The sequence below is a fragment of the Cariama cristata genome, unplaced genomic scaffold (assembly GCF_000690535.1).
Source record: "Cariama cristata isolate BGI_N322 unplaced genomic scaffold, ASM69053v1 scaffold2413, whole genome shotgun sequence".
NCBI lineage: Eukaryota > Metazoa > Chordata > Aves > Cariamiformes > Cariamidae > Cariama > Cariama cristata.
In genome coordinates, this window is record NW_009607606.1 from 49,773 (window position 1) to 60,911 (window position 11,139).

An 11,139-nucleotide genomic window follows, 5' to 3' on the forward strand; every position below is an offset into this window, starting at 1 on the left:
ACCATACACCTCAGCTAAGGCCAAAAGATTGTCAAAAGCCTTCAAAAGGAATTAGCGCTTAAGTCAAACACAGTCTTATGTGTCAAATCTTTGAGGTCTCTTCCAACCATAATGATTCTATGATTCTATGATCTAGTTTTTAGGTGTTTAAGGACCTAAAGCATTAAGTTAGGACTGATATACAACATTTGGGAAGACTCAAGTGCTAGAAAAACTGGTATGCTGATGACGAGCACCTTACTGTTTCATCAAATACTCAAAAAAAAAGAAAAAAAAAGTAATGCCCTTTCATCCCACTTCTCAGATTGTGCTCAGAAATATGCACAGCATTGATGTACAGTTAATTCCCTGTTGAAAGCAGTAGGAGAAATGCATTTGTTCAGCTCTCACAAGAGCGGGAAGGGGCAGCCGTCCTGGTGACAGCTGCTCAGAATAAAGACGGTGCGAGCTAAGGCAGCAGGCACAGCTGTAACAGGTAGGGCTATACAAAAGCCATCACTTTACCGGCTGCTTAAATAAACGCTGTGTGATGGTCCTATTTTCAGTCACGTCATTTTGAGGCCCGTTTCATGAAAATGTGTGACTGACAAAGCAAAGTTGTAGTTCAGTTTTCCTTTATTTAGCCTATAAATATTTACTTAGCCTGTAAACTATTTGACAACTAACACTGGAAGCATTGAGCAGTCCTAAACATTTGTTTCTGGCTGCTGTCAGTGTGCAATGCAACAAATGGTATTTGTTAGAGCTTTTCTGGGAAGATATAATATTAATCATAGAATATTGCAGCATCTCACTCCAAGCCACTTACTTCCCTGCCATCTTTCTATGTGTCATTTCCCGTCAAGGGACAGAGCAGCTTCGACCCTTAAGAGCACATGTATTTCATGTCTGAGCTCCATGGTACGCAAAGTAATTTTTAAAGCTTTGAAGTCTCTGAAGTGAAGAAATTACTCACTTAGCAAGGAATTTATCATCCTCGCTGACTCCTTTCCCAACAGGAAGGAAGATCTTTGCTTCCTTAGAGATAGTTTTTTTCTGTTTCCTTTTGAATCTATTCACCAAAGCAAAAGAATACAAACCATAATAACCACAGGAAAAGAGCTATATCCTCTTTTCCTGCTGCAAGATCGAACATCTTCTGCCTTCACACAAGAAGCCTTGGCTTCACCGTGTAAATCATTAGCATCTGTCTCAATATAAAAGATCAAGAAACGATTCTGCTCATCTCTTTCCAAATCCATCCCGTTAAATACTAGGACAAAGTTGACATCCCCGTCCTTCGCTAGAGTAATTCAGCACAGTGGGAAATGCACAGCAAATGAGAACGGATTGAGTTGCAAAGCACTGCCGTTCTGCAGTGCCAAAAGTGAGAATTACTCTCTAAGCTTCTGAAAATCAGTGGTGTCAAGCGAGCATCGCAGCCCTACACGCTGTGTTGCAGTTCCTGAAGAACTCTGAATATTTTCTTTGAGGGAAAGACAGAAAGGTCAAACCCTTAGAAGGGTTTTTGAGACTTTCTGCAATCGTTACATGAACGGTGTCCTGCCAGCTGGCCTGAAAGAGCTGTCAAGGACCTGCAGAGAGTACCGTCGGGGAGGACGTGTAGGGTGGACGGGACCACAGACACCTGAGAATAACAGAAACCTGATGGGAAAAGTCCGCAGTGTGGTGTCGGCATCTTTTAAGTCCTGGACAACCGCTGCTTGTTGGCTTCTTTCCCAGAGGCTAGTTTGGGGAGACTCGTGAGAAATTCCTGCGCAAGGAGCTGACCATGTCTAATCATTTCCCCACTCGTCGTCCTCCACGGAGGAGGATGACACAGGCAGAGAGCCTGTGGTTCAGTCAACCCACACAGACACCCCTTTTTTTCTTTTTTTTTAGATCCACATTAAAGGTCTCATGACTTGATCAAGGAATACAGATCAAAGCAAGTAAAAAAAAAAAACAAACCAGCCCCAAACCTTTTTAATCTAACAGCTTTTAGAACGGCATTCCTACATGGGCCTGCTTCAGTCCAGAGACATTGCTGAAGACTGGAAGAAGATCTGTAAAAATCCTTTCACAGACAAGAAACACCAGCTTTTAACAGAAAAGCCTAGATTTCCTAGATGGAGTGGTTAAAAAAATGCGTTGGTACAAAAACCATGCTCTGGACCCTGTGCCAGAGTCTGCACAAGATGGAGAGAGCCAGGTGTATTTCTCCAGAAGCAAATCTGGAAACTGAAGGTGTTGGTAGGGGAAAACCCAGCTTCGCACGTCACTGCCGGAGTTCCCCGGCCCTCCTCCGCCTGGGGAAGCTGACAGAAGATTAACTGCATACATCGTTGAAGACCCCTTACCAACAAACCCAAACATTCCTATATCAATACAAACCGACAGGTTTCTGCCCATTTTTTCATTTCTGCAGTGTCAGAGAAGCAAGCAGAAATTACCGGCGCTCGGGTGGGGAGAGAGGGAGTAGTCTACGCGCAGCTCTAAGCTGAGAATGTGTCCCCACGGCTTTCCCCGCCACAGCTTACGTAAAGTTTGCTTTAAAACACTCCCACCAACACCCTGATTTATTTCTTCAGCCAAATCTATTCCAGTGGGAACGGAGCTCACGGCGGCACCTCTAGCAGAAAAGAAAAAGATTTCACTTTATTACATATTGCCACTTGGTCACTCCTTTCCATGTTCTGAACCAGAAAAGGGTTGGTGCTCATTCCTCCTTCGGTGAAAGATGAGCTGAGCAGCTTCCAAAATGAAATTAATTTCGGAGAATGAAGAACATCTTGCTTTCTGCTCTACTATTTTGACCTAATTCATTAATAATGTCTTTCTCCTTGCTGGTTAACAGAGAGCGTCTGCCGTCCATTTTAAGAGCCAGCCCAGCCTTAAACAGTGACACTTTAGCAAAAAGTATTTTGTTAATGTAGACATGATTTTTTTTTTTTTCATTTTAAATTCAAACATGATATTGAAGGAATCTGGGGATACCAGCTTTCAGTCTATAAAATCCCTGGGAAGTAAGGGAAAAGCCCCTTTCCTAGCCTCCGCCGCAGCGTTCTGGGTGTAACTGCATTCCTAGGGGATGGCTGACCGCCTGACCCGGGCGTCACCCAGAGCACTTTTGGCTGGGGGAACGCCTCGCGTCCTCGGCAGTCGAGTCCGGGGCCTCGAGGAAAGGGCTGGTGAGAAGAACGCTGTGCTCCCTCTCACATGGAGGCTCATGACTGGGGCAGGGTGGGAGGCCGCCATTTCCTTGCCGCGTAACTTGTGGTGCTCAGTTGAGCACTTTAGCCTAAGGAGAGAGTTGCAATGTTGCTGTCTTTTTTTTGCCTTTTTTTTTCTTTTCCTCAAGGAAATTCACTCAAGATCTGCTGTAGCAGGTAACACACGAGCAGATGCTATCACGAGGCTACAGCTGCCAGCATTTCATGCTGTCCTGAGCCTTGATGCCCTCTGAGCAGGGAGAACGCTGCAAGCAGAACCCAGCCAACGCAGCTGGTTCCTTACATTGTGCAAAAAACCCCACTGCGGTTTTAAACCCATGTCTTTAAAACATACCTTTTTTAATAAGCATGATAAAAGAGGTGGTGTTTGGTTTTACACATCTTCAAGACTTTTCATGAGACTTACACACAGATGTGTGAGTGGATGGGTACCTCTTTGGAGAGCAAGGAGCCAAGGCCACCGTTTGCCCTCTGTGTCCTCAGCTGTGCTGTGTGAAGGCGTTCAGTAAGTCATGAGAGGCAGAAGAAAGCTGGTGAAAAACTAGGGTAGGACAAGACTTCATTGACAAAAGTTGTCTTTATTAATAGACATGCCGTCGTCCTGCTCTCCAGAGGGAGGAACCCATCTCCGTCCATCATGGCTCTCCACCCCTTAAGACCCAGTTTCCTTCCCACAGAAGTGAGGGCAGAGGCTGCCTGAACCTCATCCCAATACGACACCGGGGCACGCGAAGGGATCCACGGTCCCCTCGGGTACTGCCACTCACCAGCGGGCAGGGCCATAGGCAAGAGTGAGCCGCCACCTTGCCGGGCTCCCCAGCTCAAGGCGCTGGCTTTGCAAAGAGACAAATGTCCCCTATGGAGAAGCTTGAAAGATTAAAAGGCTTCTTGCCACCCCAAAACGCAATAAGCCCCAGTGACCAAGAGATGAAGGAGCAGCACAAAGTCTTCCCATCACTTTCATCGCTGGATGCTCCCAATTCCTCCCTCCTGCCAGGGATGGGAATGCAGTACCGCCGCTCATAAACCCTCGCGAAGTAACGCAGCCTGACGAAAAAAGTGCAAAAACACACACACACACCCCCCTTCTGATGTTACAAAGAGAACTGGGCTCTTGAAAGACGTCTTGGGCTTGTTTTAACTGTAGATCTTCTCATTTATAAACAGATGATAGAGCGTCCTTTTATACATGGTGCATCTTTTCCAATGGATGCTTAGGTGGATTTCACGGCTGTCTTCCTATTGCATTCAGGTGACACAAATTACTTGGTGGGCTTTTTTGGCATACTGACTTTTTTTTCAACAGATTAGTGTTATTTCTTAAATTGATCGTATTATTTTTATACAAGCACTATTTTTACCTTTGGGCAAGGAAAGAATACCCAATTTCAGAGAATCACAGAACCGATGAGGTTGGAAGAGCCCTCTGGGATCATGGAGTCCAACCTTTGCCCTAACACCCCCATGTCAACTAGACCATGGCACCAAGTGCCACGTCCAGGCTTTTCTTAAACCCCTCCAGGGATGGGGACTCCACCACCTCCCTGGGCAGCCCATTTCTTCTATTCAAGCTTCACAGGGCAAATTTACCTGTTGTAAGTTTTTATTCAGATTAAGATCGTACCATACTCATATTTGTAAATATAAATGACAGGATGATTTTCATTCAGAGGCCTTATAGAGGGACACACTGACATGCAATAATAGCTGCTAACCAGAGCAGACTGACAGCTCCCACCGGAATTCCCTTCCTTTCCAGAGATGACAGCCATCGTGTAACGCACAGCAAAACCACCTGCTCCCTATTTTTCCTGGGCGAATTCAGTGTCCGGATCCCTCGAAAAGCTCAGATGAGAAAAATGCTCGGCGCACACTCCCAGCTCAGAAGCAGTAACACGAGCTTCTTCAACATCCATTAGTCTGTGACCAAAACCTGTCTTCGGGGAGCCGAATTAAGGCTACAAACTGGTTTCGGAGAGAAGCCAACCCAGTGTCACTGGATGACAGCAGGGTTCGATCCCCCACTAAGGGGAAACTGGATTTGTACCAGCACTGTGAAAGCTGAAGCTCTTCTTAATCCCCCATTGCCTTTTAAAACAGAGCCTTCCCCTGGTCTAGCCACCAGGTTTTTAACCTGTTTAACCAGACGAAATGCAAATGCAAATTTAAACGAGCCCCGTCCAGCTGCCTGTGGAAAAGCTGCACTCTTCTCCCAGAAGGTTTTCCATAAAAAAGTAGTAGGAGAAGCTCCAAGCTGGATGGAGAGCTAGCGTCTGCTGGGGAGAAAAGCAATCCCTTTCTCTACATCTCTGCTAAGTAACTGCAAAATACTGCGTACTATGTGCCAAATGCTCAAGCAGCAGCAGATGCAATAATGCTTCTCAGGGACTGAAATAAATTTTGGAGATCATTCTGACTAAAGGGACTCTCGCAGGTTCTTGTGGCTAAGATTTTCTGTCTGCAAAATCCTAATCTTATCTGGCAGTTGCCCAGCAGACATCCCTCACTCAACATCCCAGGATATTTTTATTTCAGCGGGATTGCTCATTTCACCTTCATCAGAAGCTAATTGTTTTTGGAGTGAGGAAGGGGAAAGTTAGGACACTTCCACTCTGAAGCATTTGTTTCCTCACCCTACACAGGTAAATCCCTGCTGGGAATTCTCCCTCGTTAGCCTCAGTCCCTGTTAACATTAATTACCCTGCTCGGTGCGCACACCCACACAAGGCGGTATTCCCACATCCTACACATTTATGTTATTTTCCCTGTACTGCACAGCTTCTGGCTTGTGGACAGCCCAACTCCAGCTCTGACTCCACGGATTGGCTTTGTATGAGTCCAACTTCCCAGAGGGATACAGGACAGCTTTTTCAGAAACTAAGTGGGTTGTGTGATAGCCATTTGGGCACAAAAGGAACTGCTGTAGTACAGACAACTAACAGATACTTTTTTTGTAGCAGTTCCTTAACACACATTGCATTTTCACCTCTCATTCTGCTCGTAAAAGATCCTCGAAAGAAAAAAATGAGATAAATGTAGGCTCAGCCACACACGGCTGTAGGAGCAGGTACAGCTAACAACAACGTCAGAGGCAAATCTATGTCATTGTCAGTGATCACGTTAACTAATGCTCCAATAAACACCGTTGGCCTGAACCCGCCTCATCCCATACTAACTTGTTAAAACACAAATGATGTATGAGGCATTGAAGGAGCCCAGCAAACTTATTTTTTGTTACCAGCTAACCACTTCACAAAATAATCACTCCCGCAAAACACAGAGAAGCCTCAACTAATTTCTGGGGCTTGAAAAACTCCCTAATCCTGAAGATGTTCAAATTGAGATTTAGAGCTGAGCTTTCTACCTCTGAGACATAAGCGTTTCCATATCAATTAGAAACACGGGTTTCTCTACATGTGGATGCCACCTTCGGGTCTCACCGACGTTTCCGTTGTATTGCGTTTGACCCAATTCACACAGCCCCGTTGGCTGCGGTGGGCTCCGGCAAGGTCACCCATCCCTTCGGCCTTTCAACCCTCGCACTAACAATACCATCAACAACAAAACATCTTCTCCAGGTTTCCAATTACCCAGCACATGCAAAAACATATCCACGCCTGCCGGTCCTGTCTGTAGGTTGAGCTGTGCAAGTTCACAGCCCAGCAGGTCCTGGCTGTACGTCACATTTAAACCTACCGAGCAGGGGCAAGGGTAGCCCAGCTGGGAACCCACTCTGAACCATGTCAAAGGTCTAGGGATGGCTGCAGCGGTTCTCTTTCTAGTATGATGGTCTGGTTTCTTTTCTAGGACTCTTTGAATCTTGTATAGCCTGAACACACAGAAGCTGGAGAGAGCTAGAAAGACAACCGGTTTTGTTAGCTGCGTGGAAAAAAAGTGCTTTAATTCACTTGGGGGTTTTGTTTTGAGTGTAAACTCAAATGCTGCCGTCACTCAGTGAATTTTCTCAGCCTTTTGAAAACTTTACCTACAGATCCTCTAACGAGTTTAGCTCTTGGAATGTTTAAGAATTTGCTTAGAGAGGTGCGGTGGGAGAACCAAGTTTTCCATACAGCTCACAGCATATCCTAGGGAATATAAACCACTCAGGAAAACAGATTCAAATGCATCCCTGGATTTGACTGTGATCCCTATTTTTCTCTCACAGAGTCTGCATCTTCTTCAGCTGCCAGCTTCAGTGTCCACACTGCGTGCCTGCTCATTAAAGGATGAGTGCCCCAGACATCATCTGACTTGTCTTAAAATTACATTAGCTGCCATGTGGTTTAGTGATTTCCATCTGGGTTTACTGTAAACTTAAGAAATCTGTGAAAATAAAGAAAATTTTAGAAGACCAGATAACTTTTTGTCGTGAATACACAAGGACCATTTCTGAATTACAAGTCAAGTCTTGTTATACAGGGGATGGGGAGGGGACTCACACTTTGGCATTTCACTCTCTAGCTTTCTCCACGTACTCGGTCTACAAGACCAGAGGAGGGGCTTAATGAGAGGTGCAGTTAGGATTTTAGTGTTCAGACGTATGGCGGACCTCATAAATGCAGAGCTTTGGTATGCAAGAAGTCTGCCTGTTCAAGTGGTTTATTATTTTACTAGTGCTCATATTTCAGCTTTGCAATTAGCCTGAACATCTGGCCAAATAAAACAGTAATTAAATGTATGAGACTGGCAGGTCAAATACCGTTCCATACATCCTCTTCCACCAACAGAGAACAGCTAGGAGTGTTTAACAAAGCATTACAGGATATGAGAAGGCATTTTTCCTGGGAGTTTTCACTTCATCTTTGAGGGTTTAAAAATAAGTTTTAGTGAATACAGAGAACACTTACTGTGTATGGTCGGATTTGATAAGCTGCCTGGGAGGCGTGGAGGGTGTTACACAGCGGCAATCCCGCCGCACTGCCCTGTACGCATAGATACCCTTTTTATGAGATTCCACTACAGCAATTTTATTTCAGTGCATGGATTCAACTAGTTTTTAAAATTTACATCTTTTTTCCCTTCAATGAACACAGAAAGGCTTTGTTGTGCGCTAACGTGCCCAAAATACAAGAAGCTAAAATTGACAATTGCTGTACTCTCCAAACAGCGCTTTAAGGTACATATATTTTATTAGACAATATCTGCTCTTGTTCCCTATTTACTTCTCCTCTGAGTCACACCAGAGAAACAGCTGTGGTCCAGCTCAAGAACTGAAGAGCTGTGTGACGGTGGAAGAGATCCCTTCCCATGGACAGGGTAAGACGAAGACTGTAAGACTCTGACTGCGTCTATGGACTTCAGTATTGACAAGATCTTTCCCTTGTTAACCCAAGTCATGTTTGAAACACACCTTAGAAAACAAATATTGAAGCCAGAGACAAGCACTTCCCACATTCACCAGAGCAGCCTGCCAGGACGCTCCTAAAAATAAGTGTATTTGAAATGATCATAAGTTGGAAATCCAGATGTTGGCATTAACACACTACGATGACTACACAGATATAAATCATCATCGAAATGAAAACTAGGATGCTTTTCTATGTGCTGATAGGCCCAAGGTTTCTGTCAGTGGAGAGTGGATGGCACGCTTAAGAAAACAGTGTTTAGGTCAATGTTACAGCTATATTGTCCAGGACACGGTGTCTATAGCGTGCCCTCATTGATCCTTGGAGCACACACTTCATTTCCCCCAAATGAAGCCGGCTGCAGCAGCCCGAGGCTGCCCCGTGATGTGTGTGCAGCAAGCAGAGGCAGCGGGGGCAACAGGGAGATGCACCTCAAACGCACGGTGCTGATGGGGAGGGATGGGCACCCCCTGCAAGACTTGGCGAAGGCGATGCTGAGCCTGAGTGGTGGAACGGTGAGGCAAGAACAAGGTCTGTGTGGGGTGAAATCAAATGTGGTCATGGTTACACATGAGCAGAACCAATTACCACCCCGTTGTAAGCGGTGGCAGAATGCCTCCTGTGCATCCACCAGAGACTGCGAACAGCAGGTAAGGAAACTCTCCTCACGCCTGCTTCTTTTATAAATTAAAAACCACTGTCGGTTTGGTCTGCAATGCCCCATCTCACTTTCTCAGTGCATCAGAATTAGGTGAGTTGTCTTTCTTAAGCTCTCAGATAAGTCCTAATTTTTCCTGCTGCCATCCCAATAGATCACTAATACACAGACACACCACGCGCATCCCAAGGACAACTCTGAAAGAACAAGACAAGGAGGGGAGCAAAGTACGGCCCTCGCAGGAGTCTGTCCCAGCGCAGGGGTGCTCCAGCACCAGCAGCCCCCTGACACTGCTCAGGGGCTGCTCATGGCCTTGGGGGGCTGGGGCACCCCGTCTGTCCCTGTCCCACGCGTGCCCCGCAGCAGCGAACAGAAGGAGGCATTACTTGTTCAGTCCTCTTGCTACAGCCCGTCACCTCCCAAGTGCTTTCGTGCCACATGATTACTCCTGTGAAGCCCGAGCCTTTTTATTTGGTTTTAGGGTTTTGCAGCTTGGCCCACACCCTAGCATCTGAAAAGGGTTACCAAGAATTCCACCTCCGCCTTTTTCCTGCTCTTTTGAACTCAATTGTGACGAGTATTGCACCGAAAATGCGGTCTCTCTTTCAAAGAGATCAATATAATCTGCTCCCAAGACTCTGCGCTTTCTCTTCATACTTAGCTAGGGAACAAATGACTGTGATGAAAAGAAAGGATCTGGTGATCCGCCAGTATCTCTGACAACTAGAATGGCAATAGAAAGCCATAAAACCACAAAGGTTTCTACAGGGCACAACGTGAAAGATTTGCTTACAAACCAGCCACAGCTCTGTAATGATCTGCCTAAATAATGATCCGACCATTGTTTAACACCTTTGTATCAAACGATTAGTTCCAGAAGGTGATTTATTTAAAATAGCAAATCAGTATTTTTCTGTATAGTGTCTGCTGATGCTGCATCAGTATTTTTCGATATAGTTTCTGCTGCTCCTGCATCTCTGACCATCCTGGGACTCCCCTGAGGAACACAGCAGCTTAAGCTTCATATTATTATTGCGCTAAACTTTCAGCTGTCTTTAACAATACATATATTTTTTTTTTTTTTACAATAGCTGGGACTGAACTGGGTTGGAAAAGAAAGGTGTGGACTGCCAGTGAAGTTCAGCCAAAGTGGATGTGAACAAGGTTTAAGAAAAAAGGTTTGGTTTATGCCCAGCCCTGGCCACATGCTGCAGGAAGGGAGGGAGGTCACCTGGGCTCAGGGGGCTGCCACCACGCCATCGGTCAAACTGTGTTGTAAAGAGCTTTCAGCACAACCAGAGTTAAATTGTACTGCTTCTACTTGATATGAAGTTAAAAGCCTGGGGTAGACACGGTCATCATTTTTCATTTAACTTTCAACCAATCTGGGGAATTGTTTGGATATAGGTACTGAGGGCATTGCACTAAAAGAGGTATGTATCGGAGAAGATAAGGAGAATGGATTTAATATCTCTTCGTTCAGCAGATGAAGACATAAAATAGAGCACACCTCAGAGAAAGGACTAGTGATTCTGCTTATTCTGGGTTTTGATGAGCACTCAGACCATCTAGGTGTTTTTTACAAACGTTATCTCCTAACACACCTGCCCCTAACAGTCATAACCCTGTTAGACTAGTACCTATAAGGATCAAACTGAACCCATACTAAAAAAGTAGTTTGAAGGGGTTTTTTTGCTTGAACCAGGAGTGAACTGGAACCATTATCCTGAAGTGTTTATGGAGCCTTGGCTGGGCTTGATTTTTTTTTTTAAAAAAGCCTCCCAGCTCCATAGATAAAACCAAACTGAAAATTCATATAAACAAGTTAAAAGAAGACGGTGTCAGTGAGATTCTACACAAACAGGAAATATTTGTGCTTATGTCAAAGTTTGCTGTCACTAATGTTTTACCAGAGTGTCAAGGC